Below are 12775 nucleotides of genomic sequence, written 5' to 3' on the forward strand. Positions count from 1 at the left end.
ATCAATTTGAATCAGTATTCAGCACAATTTCAGGGAGGAAGTACATTCCAAATCCTAACCACTCCTTGTGTGAATAGTTTTTCCCTCATGCTGCATCGGATTCACTTATCAATCAACTTAAAATAAGTTAAATCTGGGTCACCTGGTTTTCAATCCTTAAGCTATTGGAAACAATTTCTGTTTATTCTATCTACCCTTTTTTTTTGACTTGCATCAAATCTTCCCAGGCTTCTTAGCTGTGTGGTGAAGAACCCCAACTTCTCTGAAATCTCTCATTTCCTGAGTTGTTTTAGTACATATCTTCTAAACTCTTTTCTAAATTCTGGTACCTAGAATTGAAACAGTAAACTTGTGCTAGGTTGTATAAGTCTAGTAAAACTCACTTTTGTACTCTTCTGTTAACACAGGATAGCAAGCCAAACCAAATTGGCCTCACTATTCATTGGATTTGCAACACAGTGAACTCAAAACATTCAATGACCATCAAAATTGCTCAATTGTTCCTAACCAGACTTTACAAATAACTGATATTGGACATTAAATTTATAACTTAAACAAAAATTAACAATTGATTCTTAATAATGTACACCATATTCCAAATGTGATCTGACCAGAGTCTTATACCGTCTCAGCAGTACATATCTGCTCTTGTATTCTAGCCCTCTTGAAATGAAGCTAATATTGTGTTTGCCTTCCTAACTGCCAACTGAAACCGCATTTTAACCTTAAGAGAATCCTGAATCAGGACTCCCAACACCCTTTGTGCTTCAGATTTCCAAAGCCTTTCTTCATTTAGAAAATAGTCTATGCTTCTATTCTTCCTAACTCACACTTTCCTACATTGTGTTCCATCTGCCACTTCTTTGTCCACACCCCTAGACTGTCAAGTCCTTCTGCAACCTTTCTGCTTCCTAAATACAACTTGCCCTTCTACCTGTCTTTGTGTCACCTGCAAACTTAGCAACAATGTCCTCAGTTCCTCTGTTGAGATAATTAATGTATAATTTGAATAGTTGTGGTCCTAACATGGACTCCTGTGGAGCTCCACTAGTACCTGCTGCCATCTTGAAAAAGACCTCTTTATCCCTACTCTCTGCCTTCTGACAGTCAGCCGATCTTCTCTCTATGCCAGTATCTTGTCCCTCTAAAATCTGTCAATGGACTTTAAATCTTACCAACAACCAAGGTCAGGCTGGCTGACCTATAAATTCCCATCTTCTGCCTCCCTTCTTAAAGAAGGGTGTTTACATTAGCCAATTTCCAGTCCTCTGGGACCCTTCCTGACTCTGGTGATCCTTGCAAGATTACCATGAATGCCTCCATGTTCTCCTCAGGTTAGCAATCAGCCCCATCATTAATGTGCAATCTTACCTTCTCCTTTACCTTTGATTTTCTAACTTTCGTTTTTATTTCCTAATGGTCTTTTAGTTTTTAATCTGTAAATATTTCTTTTATATACCTTCAGTCTGAAAGCAATTTGTAATAGGTAGTCAAATTATCAGCCATTACCAAACAATGAACTTATGGTTTTCCTGTGATGTCAATGTTTGCTTTTTGCCGAGTGCCCAATCCTGGGCTTCAATTTATCCTGTTAAAAAGACCTTGCAAACACTGAAACAAAGAAACAAAAAGCACCTCTTCCCCTCTGCACCAAATTCTCACACTGCTCCAAACCTCAAAAAATAAATACTCACTCAGGCTGTACTTCACTTCAAATGAGATCTCTCCTTCCCAATCATGCTAAACTTATGGGTCATACATAATTTGATCATACATATTATGCAACCAACCATCTCTTTGAACCTGGTTTCATGTGATATCTAGATGGCAATGTCTAAAAGACTTGAACTGTACAAGCACACAAATAATAAACTCTTGTCAAAATGAGACTATCACAGAGTCATATTCAATTGGCACATGACTCCTGGTTTACTGCAAGTTTGAAATTAGCAAAACCTTTCAGTAAACTATCACCAACAAATTCACCAGCAATAACATGTTCATTCTACTCACACAGAGGGCTTTAATAAAAAAAAACACTTTGCATTGAGTCTTATACTCTCCAGGCTAATGTTCTGGGACATGGGTTAGAAACCCACCATGGCAGATGTTGAAATTTGAATTCAATAAAAATCTGGATGGAAACCAAGTAGCCACTGTCAATTGTTGTAAAAGCCAATCTGGTTCACTAACGTCCTTTAGGGAAGGAAATCAGTTGTCCTTATCTGGTCTGCCTTACATTTGACTCTAGACTCACAGTAATGTGGTTGCCTCTTAACCGCCCTCTGAAATGGTCTACCAAGCTCCTCAGGTCAAGGGGCAATTAGAGATTGGCGATAAATACTGGCCTGACCAGCATTTCCCATATCCCATGTAGCAAGGAGGCAACCATGTCTCACAGTTTTAGGGAAAGTCTGTTGCACCCAACAGTCACGGGGTCCCACCACAGTAAGTCAAGGGTGGCCTTCCACACCAGTCCATGGAATTGGCTACATTTGGACATCTGGTCAGCATGTTCATGGTCAGGGGTCTGTACCTCTGCAGTTTAGAAACTGAGTCACAGTCAGTCTAATGGCTCTGTAGTGGCAAGTCTGAGGGGATTGGTCTAATGTTTGGGAAGCCTGTGGGGTTAATGGGTTGGGCTACTAGGAAGGGGCTCAGTGGCACACTCAGGGACCTTGGAAGCCACAAGCAAAAGGTTGGTAGGTGTGGAGGAGGCAGCCTTGCTGATGCTTCCTCTGAGGCCACTGTATGCTGGTCCTCAGGAATCAGGGTAGTGCTTCTGGTAGAACTGGGCATTGTTCTGCAGAGGTCAAGAGCAGGCAAATGGAACCTGCCTAACAGAAGAGAAAGAAGTTGTATGAAGTAGTATGCAGTAATTGAGAGTGACAGTGCGATTCATGTGAGAGTTACAGTGGAATTAATATTGGTACTTAATTGGTGGGACATGAATATGTCTGCATTGCTGTAGGAGCAGGTTGGTCTTCTCCTATAAAGCCAGGATTATCTCCCTGTAGGTGGCAGGCACCCCAAACATAAAAGGCTCTTTTTGTGCTGTTATGGGCTTCTGTAATGAATGAAAGAGAACCATTGATGAAATTAAAGTTGCTTGGTATGACTGTCAGCGTTGGTGCATATGGGGGAAGGGTGGTGAAGTGCCCTAGGTGTGGGAGCAGGCAGCATAGAAGGCATGCAGATTAATGTTTTTGGACATTGAGTGGAAAGAAGAGCAAGTGAAGGAAGGCAATGCATGCCATGGTGCGAGTAGCAGATTGTGAGCTTTTGTGGGAGGTGGGTGCAGTCACAGAGACGGTGTGATTGTGAGGTAGCAGAAAGTAGAATGGGGTACTAACTCTGGCGGAATGGTGAAGGATATTGACCATCTCATAAAGCTACTGGTCATTCCTCTGACCTTAAATCAGGCTGCTAGGGTCTGGTGTCATGGCGTCCTCTGTTACTTCAAGGAGAGAACATAAGAACTAGGAGCAGGAGTAGGCCATCCGGCCCCTCGAGCCTGCCCCGCCATTCAATAAGATCATGGCTGATCTTTTTGAGACTCAGCTCCACTTACCCACCCACACACCATATCCCTTAATTTCTTTACTGTTCAAAAATTTATCTAGCCTTGCCTTAAACGCATTCAGCGAGGTAGCTTCAACTGCTTCACTGGGCAGGGAATTCCACAGATTCACAACCCTTTGGGTGAACAAGTTCCTCCTGACCTCAGTCCTACATCTGCTTCCCTTTATTTTGAGGCTATGCCCCCTAGTCCTAGTTTCACCTGTTAGTGGAAACAACCTCCCTGCCTCCACCTTATCTATTCCCTTCATAATCTTATATGTTTCTATAAGATCTCCCCTCATTCTTCTGAAATCCAATGAGTATAATCCCAGCCTACTCAGTCTCTCCTCATAATCCAACCCTCTCAACTCTGGAATCAACCGAGTGAATCTCCTCTGCACCCCCTCCAGTGCTAGTATATCCCTTCTCATGTAAGGAGACCAAAACTGCACACAGTACTCCAGGTGTGGCCTCACCAGGACCCTATACAGCTGCAGCGTAGCCTCCCTGTTTTTAAACTCCATCGCTCTAGCCGTGACAGATAAAATTCCATTTGCCTTTTTAATTACCTACTGCACCTGCAATCCTACTTTTAGCGATTCATGCACAAGGACACCCAAGTCCCTCTGCACAGCAGCGTGCTGCAATTTTTTACCATTTAAAACACAGTCCATTTTGCTGTTATTTCTACCAAAATGGATGACCTCACACTTATCAACATTGTACTCCATCTGCCAGACCTTTGCCCACTCACTTAGACTATCTATGTCCCTCTGCAGACTTTCAGTGTCTTCTGCACACTTTGCTCTACAAAGTAGAAAGTATCTCCTTCGTACCACCTCCTTGACTAGGAGCTCCAGGTCCCTGTCAGAGAATCATGACGCCTTCTTCCTCTTCTCAGAAATCCTCTGACTCCATCTTTAACCAATCAAGGCAGTTTCAGAATGCCAGAATTAATTTAGGTGCATAGTAGCCTTTTAAATATAGAGTGGGCACCAGTGATGTTGTTCTTATGATGGCTCTCCAGTGAATGGTGATTTGTTCCGAAAATGGCATGAAACTGCAAAAATCCCTCCAAAAAATTCAATGTAACTCGCACTTAGCCTAAAAATCTTCAGATTCAGCCCCATTTAACCATTTAGCTTTGCTATCTTTGCTGTATTCCCCATTCTTCTGACTCTGTTTAATGGACTCACAATTATCTTGTTTGAACATTTTCTTTTAACACGCCTGTAGAAGATTTTATAATCCATTTTTATGTTTTTTGCTCGATTGCATTTGTATTCTATTCTCCCTTCCCTAACATGTTCTTGGTCTTCCTTTAGTATATTCTTAAAAACTCAATAACTAATCTTAAATCTTCAGATTTATTGCTATTTCTGGTCATTTTGCAAGTTTTTTTCTTTTAATCTTATGTACTCTTGAACTTCCTTTGTTAGCCATGTTTGACATACCTTTTTGAGTTTTTGCACCTTGAAGACATGTAAAGTTGCCGTAAACCATGTCCTTTAAAGACTGTCTATTGCCTCTGTGCAGTAATGTCTTTTAATGTATTTTCGTAATCCAGCTCAGCCAACTCATGCCTTATGCTTTCATGATTTAATGTATTCAAATTTAATGCCCTCATTTCAGATTGAAATACTTCACTATGAGGCATAATGCAAAATTCTATTATATTATGATTTGGAGGTACTGGTGTTGGACTAGGGTGGACAAATTCAAAAGTCACACGACACCAGGTTATAGTCCAACAGGTTTATTTGAAATCACAAGCTTTCAGTGCTCCAAAAGCTTGTGATTTCAAATAAACCTGTTGGACTGTACCCTGATGTCATATGACTTCTGATTGTATCATATTATGGTCACTCGTCCCTAAGAGTTCTTTTACAACAAGACGATTAATGATACCTTTCTCTTTACATAATGCCAGGTCTAAAACAGTCTCTCTTCTAGGTAGTTCTTCATCAGGCTCTTTTAGAAAACCATCCGTAAGACACTGCAGAAACTCATCGTCCAAAGCTTTAGTGCTCAGTTGGTTTGCCCAGTCTGTATGGAGATTACTGTGTTGCATATGCTACAAGCTTCTGCCGTCTCTGTTTTATGCCATGTCACACACGATCACTACTATTTGGTGGCCTATAAATAACTCCATCCAATGTCTACTGCTCCTTGTTGTTTATTACTTCCACCCAAACAGATCCCACATATTCACAAACGGAAATTGCTGGAAAAGCTCAGCAGGTCTGGCATGATCTGTGAATAGAAATCACAGTTAACAGTCTGTGGAAAGGTCATTGGACCCGAAACTTTAACTCTGATTTCTCTCCAAAGGTGTTAACAGACCTGCTGAGCTTTTCCAGCAATTTCTGTTTTTGTTTCTGATTTCCAGCTTCTGCAGTTATTTCGGTTTTTAGATTCCACATATTGTTTTTCTGCTCGGAGATCCTCCTTTACTAATGTATTGATTCCATGCTGTATTATCAACACAACAAGATTTTTTCCTACTTGTTGTTCTTTCCTAAATGCCAAACATCCTCTAATATTCTGTTCCCAGTTTTGGTTTCAGCGCAGCTATGTCTTTGTAGTGGTAATTATATTTTGACCATTTACCACTCTTTGTGCCTTTGGATCACATAGCTTGTTGCAAATGTTGTGTACATCGAGGCAACATGCCCTTAACTTTGTCTTGATATAATTCTGCATTCAAGGCATACTTGATGCTCAGCATTATTTCTTCTGTTCTAGTAGCCCTTACAGCTTTTCTACTTCCTGTTACTAGCTTCACTCCTTTACAAAACAAATACAAAGAATGCTGGAGAAACTCTGTTGGTCTGGCTGTGGAGAGAGAAACAGAGTCAACATTTTGAGTCCAGTATGACTCTCCATCAGAACACTTCCCTTCCAATTTGGTCTACACCTCAGATTCCCATCCCCCTTATGTAGGGGGTCTTTTCGAACTCTAAAAGACACACCACGAGGATGAGAGTCTTGCTTCAGCAGTAGCACTTCTTTATTCAAGCTTGCGATCGATTACAGCAGGGAGAGCTCCAAGACACAGTCTCACAGGATGGTCAAGGAGACGCTGATTAAACAAGTTAAAACAACCTGCAATTGTACTGTGTTTTAGCAAGGCAAGCTCATTACTTAGGCAGCCAGACATACATTAATTGAAGTGAAATGCGGTGAAAATGAGAGTGTATAGATGCTGCGAGCCCTAGCTTTTTGATATCTGTCCTACGTGACTTCTCAGGCTAGACAAAGGCAGTTTGCAGTTACAGCAATTTGTACTGTTTCATAAAGTTAAAGTTTCCCTACTTCGTGCTCCTTGTCATGTATTATTTTAATTCATTTCTGCTCAGCCTAAATTAGACAGTCTCAACATACAAGTATTCCATAATTCCCTATCCTGTGGTTACTAACAGTCAAGTCCTAGGTTCTGAGTCAGAACTGAGCAGTCTTTTAAGATTTAATTGCTTGGGAGGTGTCTTCATCTTCCATCCTGCCCCTAGGATAGCCTGACTGCATGTTTGTGTGTAGTGTCATAGGAGTTTGTGGCTGGGTGGTGGCGAGGGGCTCCTTCACCTTACAAGATAATTTAATCCAACCCTAACAGCCCTAACAACTGAGAAAATCAGTCATGATCCTGTTAAGATGTAACCAGCATGCACACATCCCATCTGCACCGAAACTGGTCCCAGTGTCTCATTTCCTCCTTTAGCAGTTCTCTAGTCGTGTATTCAATTGAGTAATCCTCCTGTTTTTACTGCTCATAAGCACATGGTACCTGTTAAAAACCATATTGTATTTCTGGCATTTACTTTTTGGATTCTCCCACAAGTGGACACATACTCTTCAGATCTACTCTTCCAATCCATACATAAATTTAGAGATTCGTGTTAAGTCATCTTTAAGTTCTGTTTCTCTGAAGAAAAGAAGTCACAACATGTTTAATCTTTAAAGTTTTAGCAAAGATTTATAGCTCGGGTTGTGGGTGAGTTTGTTGACTTGCTGGCCAAGCTGGTTTGTTTTCGTTCAGACGTTTCGTTACCATGCTAGGTAACATCATCAGTAAGGCCTGTGATGAAGCTTCATTGGAGATCTCACTGATGACGTTACTAGCATGCTGACGAAATGTCTGAATGAAAACAAACCAGCTTGGCGAGCAAATCAACACCTCAATGTTTAATCTTTCCCAATAACTAATATCTCAGTTCTAATAATAGTCCCAGAAATATTTTTTGCACTTTCCCTCAGGTGTGATCTACTATAATACTGCACTGTACTTACAGAATAGGCCCTTATGAGCCACCTACTCAAGTTAACATAGTTATTACATTTGAATTTTATAACCTGAAAACTAAATACCACTTCATGCAAGATATTAAGGGGAAGTGGTGTGGGGGATGGGGAAAACTATTTATGCCATTCAGGAGCCTAGGACAAAAGTCTATTCACTGGGCTTTGGAAGAATAAGAGATAATCTCATTGAAACATATAGGATTATTAAGGAGCTTGACAGAGTAAATGCTGAGAAAATGTTTCCCCTCATGGGAGAGTCTCGGACCAGAGGGCATTGTCTCAGAATAAAGGGGCGCCAGTTTAAGACTGTGATGAGGAGGAATTTCTTCTCTCAGAGCCTTGAGAGTCTTTGGAGCTCCTTGCCACAGAAAGCGGTGGGCGCAGGGTCCTTATGTATATTTATGGATCAGATAATAGATTCTCGATCAGTAGGGGATTCAAGGGTTAGGGGGAACAGGCAAGAAAGTGAAGGTAAAGAATGTTGGTCAGCCATGATCCTATTAAATGGCAGAGCAGACTCAAGGAGCTGAAATACATACTCCTGCTCCTATTTCTTACGGTCTTATGGTCATAGCCTAAAAATTAGGCTGAGACCACTCATGACTGAAGTTAGGAAACACCTCCACATGAAAATGGCATTAGAAGTTTGAAACTCTCTGCTAGAAATAGCAGTTACTTTTTTGTCAGCTATCAATTTTGTGTCTGAGATTGATAGATTTTTGCTAATCAAACTCAGTACATGGAGTTAGGCTGCTATGATCTCATTGCATGGCAGAACATACTTGAGGTACGAAGTAATCTATTTTTCATCCTATATGCTATACTTTGTTAGCATTTTTAATTAGTTTGCTGACTTGTGATCCTTTTATTAATAATTTGCTTACCTTTATCCCTAGATCTTTCTGTTCATCTACTCCATTCAGTTTTTTGCTTTTAAGAGCATACTAAAGTGTATCACCTCACAATTTTTTACAGTCAACTTCATTTAGCACTGAAATTTCTTTTGTCTTTGTATTATGTTACATTCTTCTTAAGTATTTGCCACAATCCGAGTTTCATACTATCCGCAAATGTTGATTTTGTATTATTTATTCTTAAGAACAAAACAATAATGTAAACTATGAATAACATTGATCCTGGCACTCTTTAAGATCATCAAATTTTCCTTGCTCCAAACAATTAAATATCCTTTACCCAGTTAACTCATACTCCAGTTCACAAAATGACAGAGTTTACAAACATAAAATGGCAGCCACTAGAGTCAAAGCGGAAAAAATAGTAGAAAGGCAAAACTAGTGGTTCTCTATTTAAATGCACATAGTATTTGGAACAAATTTAATGAATTAAAGGCACAAATAGTTAATGGTTATAAGAAGATTAAAGCTGGGAACGCAATAATCAGGAGTATGCAACTTTTTGAAAGGACATGCAGGAAGGAAAAGAAGGAAGGTACAAAATTGAATAAATTGGCTAGTAAAATAGTGTCTTTGATCAGAAGACGTAGAATCCTTGTGAGTGAAGGTAACAAGTAACAAGGGGAAGACAATGCTGGTGGGAATAGCTTAAGAAAATTGCTCATGACTAACACACAAATGTATGTCCCAGTGACAAAGGAGGATTCTAGGAATGGCAACATTGATTAATCAAGAAAAGTAAGGATAGTATCAAATTGAAAGAAAGAACATATAGTGTAGCACAGATTAGTAGTAAAGCAGATAATTATGAACATTTTGAAAACTAACAAAAGATAATAAAAAAATTAAAGAGGGGACTTTGATGAAAAATTACAAACAAATATAAAAACAGAAGGTAAGAGCTTCTTTAAATACATAAAAAAGGAAGCGAGAGGCTAAAATGAGCATAGGCCTCTAAGAAAATGAGGATAAGGAAATCGTAATAGGAAACCAGGAAATGACAGAGGATTTGAATAAATATTTTGCCACTGTATTCAATGTAGAATATACTGATAGCATTGCAAAAATATTAAATAATCATGTGATAAAGTGGAGAGGAGAAGAAACAACTATCACTAAGAGAAAAAATAGTAGGGAACCTTAGGGGACTAAAGGCTAATAAGTCATTCAGACCTGATTGGTTGCAACCTAGGATATTAAAGGAGGAAGTTACAAAGATAGTGGAAGCACTAGTAATAATCTTCCAAGAATCATTAGATTCTAAAAATGTCCCAGAGGACTGGAAAACTGCTAATGAGCACCCTTTTCCAAAAAGGGGAGGAGAGATAAAACAGCTAATCATAGGCCAGTTAGATTAACATCTGTCATTAAGTAAATGTACCTATTATAACATTTGTAATAGTAGAACATAATCAAACAGAGTGAGTACGGAGAAATCATGCCTGACAAATGTATTAGAATTCTTTGCAGAGGTAACAAGGAATACAGACAGATAGGAAACCAGTAGATATATTAGGATTTTAAAAAGACATTTGATAAGGTACCTCACTTAAGGCAATGTAATAAGATAACAGCCCATGATGTTGGAGGTAGCATATTAGTGTGGGTAGAGATTAACTAACTAATAGAAGACAGAAAGTTGACATAAGGGGGGAGTTTTCTGGATGGCAGCCTGTAACCTGTGCAGTGCAGGGATCAGTGCTGGGGCCACAATTAGTTACAATATGTATTAATGACTTGGATGACAGAAGTGAATGTTCTATTAACAAATCTGCAGATGAAAATAGGTGGGAAATCAAGTAGTGAGGATGACACAAAGAGACTATAGGCAGGTTAAGTGAGTGGACAGAAACTTGGCAGATGGAATATAAATGTGGGAAAGTGTGAGGTTATGCACTTTGGTAGGAAGAATAAATGAGATTAATATTATGGCAGAAAGCTGAAGCACAGAGGGGATTTGGAGCTCCTAGTGCATTAAAAATCCAGCATCCAAGTTCAGCAGGTAATAGGGAATGGAATGTTGGTCTTTATTTCAAAAGGGAATGAGGAAGAAAAACAGGAAAGTCTTGTTAAGAGTACACAAAACGCTAGTTAGATCATGGCTGAACTACTGTCAACAGTTTTGGTCCCTTTATCTATGGAAAAGTATATTGGCCATAAAGGCAGTCCAAAGAAGGTTCACTAGGTTGATCCCGGGTTTTGAGGGATTTTCTCACAAGGAGAATTTTTGGGCCTGTTCTCATTGCAATTTAGAAGGATGAGAGGTGAAATTATTGAAACATAATAGATTCATATTGGCTTGACAGGGTAGGTGAAGAGAGGTTGCTTCTCCTTCTGGGAGAATCTAGGACAAGACAGCATAATCTCCCAGGGAATCTGTGGAATTCTTTACTGCAGCGGGCTGAAAAGGTTGGTTCATTAAGTACATTCAAGGCTGAGGTTGACAGATTTTTATTCAGTAAGGGAATCAGAGTTATGGGGAAAAAGGCAGGAAAGTGGAGTTGAAGATTATCAAATCAGCCACGATCTTGTCAAATGGCGGAGTAGAATGGCCTACTTCATATGCCATGTGGCATAATCTCCACATGGTGTAAGCATTGTCATGAGCTTTTGAAAACCTTAAGAAAATGACATTTACTGCATTAGTCTTGCCTATTCTTTCCATTGACTCTTTAAAGGATTCCATCAGGTTAGTCAGGCCATGCAATAGCCCATCATTTTAAACATGGTAACAAGGCACCTAGAAAAATGAAATATGATTGAACAGAGTCAACACTTTTTAAAGAAGGGAAATCATTTTGACAAATACTTTGGTGTTTTTGAGGATATAGTCAATATGGTGAATAAGGGAAATCAGTTTATGTAATAGATTTGAATTTTCAAATGTCATTCGATAAGACATTGCATGAGAGATCATTACACCTGACTCCAGAAATTGGAATTTAAGATATTAGCACGGACAGAGGATTACTTAATGGTTAGAGAACAGGAGGAATTGGCAGGTTTTCAGGTTGGTGTGTACAACTCATGGTAAGTCACAAATATTTGCACTTTAGCTATTTACAATTACACAGATGACAGGACTGAGAACAAGTTTTGAGATGATATGCAGTTAGCTCTAAGAAGGATACAAACAGGTTGCTCAGGTTAAGTGAATGGCCAAAAGGTGCAGACAGAATGTAGTGTGGGAAAATATGAAATTATCCACTTTGGGAGAAGAGTAAATTTAAAATAAATATAAAACATATATTTCTAAAAATAGCAAAATAAAACTTTTTTATATGACTGTGGTTGAGACTGCTGTCTAACTTGAAAGACTTGACTGGCATGCCTGTCTTATTAGAAACTCCTTTAAGGGCACAGAGATTCTTAAACCTAACAGGCAGCATTTTGATGCATTGATCTTCCATAATGGAATCCGTTCTCGAAGAATTTTTGAATAAACTGTGTCATGAACAACAAGGACTACCTCTTGTGTCAGTATAATGGTTGGATGTGTTTTGAGAAAAGGCCACAATCCACACCAGCAAAACACACCAGTTTCTAAATACACTTGTGCCTTTCTTCATAGATGTTTTAACTGGACCTGATCTATGGTTGAGAACATGTACTAAGGGTGAACTCACGAAGTGATTATTCTAAATATACTGGAATCATTTTAATTTAAATTAAATTTTTGTGATAGAGCAGCTTTATTTATTTAAATAATCCAGGCTGTAACAACATCGAAGAAGTTTGACACCATCCACACAAAGCAGCCTGCTTGTTTGGCTTCCCGCCCACCGTCAATATTCCCCTCACTCCCTTCACCACCAACACACAGTAGCAGTAGTGTGTACCATTGACAAGATGCACTGTAGAAATTCATCAAGACTTATTTGACATCACCTTCCAAACCCACTGTGTCTACCACAAACTGCTTATAATGATTAAATGTGGAGCGTAAGAACACAGCAGGCCAGGCAGCATCAGAGGAACAGGAAAGCTGACGTTTCGGGTCT

The sequence above is a fragment of the Rhincodon typus genome, chromosome 1 (genome assembly GCF_021869965.1).
Source record: "Rhincodon typus isolate 14 chromosome 1, sRhiTyp1.1, whole genome shotgun sequence".
Taxonomy (NCBI): Eukaryota; Metazoa; Chordata; class Chondrichthyes; order Orectolobiformes; family Rhincodontidae; genus Rhincodon; species Rhincodon typus.